The sequence below is a fragment of the Biomphalaria glabrata genome, chromosome 5 (genome assembly GCF_947242115.1).
Source record: "Biomphalaria glabrata chromosome 5, xgBioGlab47.1, whole genome shotgun sequence".
Taxonomy (NCBI): domain Eukaryota; kingdom Metazoa; phylum Mollusca; class Gastropoda; family Planorbidae; genus Biomphalaria; species Biomphalaria glabrata.
The window spans coordinates 10,746,864-10,748,458 of record NC_074715.1 but is presented as its reverse complement, the minus strand read 5'-3'; positions in this window follow the sequence as shown (position 1 = coordinate 10,748,458).

Genomic DNA, 1,595 nt, shown 5'->3' with positions numbered 1-1,595 from the left:
CAATAACAATTTTTAACAATTAATAATTTCGATGGTCTTAGGCGAACCCTGGCAAATCGTCAATCGACCCCCAAGGGGGTCGCGACCCACAGGTTGAGAACCCCTGACATAGAGTCTATTTGTAAATTCTTTGATGGCATGGGAAAAATCCAGCACTACAATTGGATATAGCCATTTTTTAATTTTTTGTTGAAAGATTCAAAATTTAATCTTGTTTGGACATCATTTATACTTTCCAAATATTCCTTAAGAAATGAAGAGAATGAATTACTATGACAGACCTTCTATGTAACGGCAGACGATGATGGCTGTCAGGGTTCGAACCTGCGACTATAGAAATGTCACTTCGCCATCTTATTATTTTGGTTCATTCCATTTTGTCAGCTTAAGGTTCCACTAGGATTTCGCCTAGTTGACGAAAAAGTGGATTGAGTGGATTAATCTTTTCATATACTAAATAATTTATGCAAGAAGATTCAAACCACAAAAACTGTTGGTTTTTTTAGACAAAACCTTTGACCATGTAGTATGATAAAATGGCAGATATATCCAAAACAGTTATAGCCGAGATTGGGTGTGGGAGAAATAACGCATACAAACTTTTTATCAGCCTGACAGACGGAATGAGTTGATATAAACTTTGTAAAAAAAATATCTGAGTTTTCCATAATAATATTGGTAGACAAAGGACTGTATCAGTATCCTTCATTGAAAATTAAGTTTGATAAGCAGGCCAAGATTTCCGTTAAAAGACAGGAAACATTATCATTCTAAGAAATGACTGTTGCAGGATACACCAGCGCCCAATTGAAATGATTGAAACACATATGTATAGGACTATAGGAATACTATCATGATGTTCTTCATTTGAATACGTTGATACAATTTTGTGTTATTATTTAACTAGCAGTACACACCAGCTAGGCCAGAGTTGATTTTTTACCCAGGCTTTACATTCCTTATTATGGCCGGAACCCTTCCTTTATTTATTTATTTTAATAAGCGATCAACCTAACTTTTTTTTTTTTGTAAGACTGTGTACTAGTGAATCTGTTACAATGAAATTTAACGGTATACTCTCTCTTTCCTTCTCTTTCGCTCTCTGGACCCCCCCACCCCCCCCCTCTTTTTTTTAAACCTGCGCATCGTAATTTCTCCGACATAGACTTTTGACTTGAATTGCAAAGACCCGCTTCATCTTGCACGTTCGACAGATATGCTCATTTTTGGGCCCGTTAAGTCTACTATCTCTTTTACTTATTCGCTTCCACCCCCGCCCAGGCCGAGCGGTAAAGCGTTGGCTTCCAAACCTGGTGAAGACTGGGATTTTTTATTTCGGGATCGTTGGGCGCCTCTGAGTCCACCCAGCTCTAATGAGTGCCTGACATTTTTTTAGGAAAAAGTAAAGGCGGTTGGTCGTTGTGCTGGCCACATGTCACCCCTTATCAGTGGGCCGCGTTTTTGGTCCGGTGATCATGAATCGTCCATGAAGCACATTCGTGGCATCGGCGCTTGGGCTAGGCTGAAAAATAGGTTTATGAAATTTATACGAATGTATGTTTAATATGTTTTTTTTTAAGGAGACCTCAGCATTT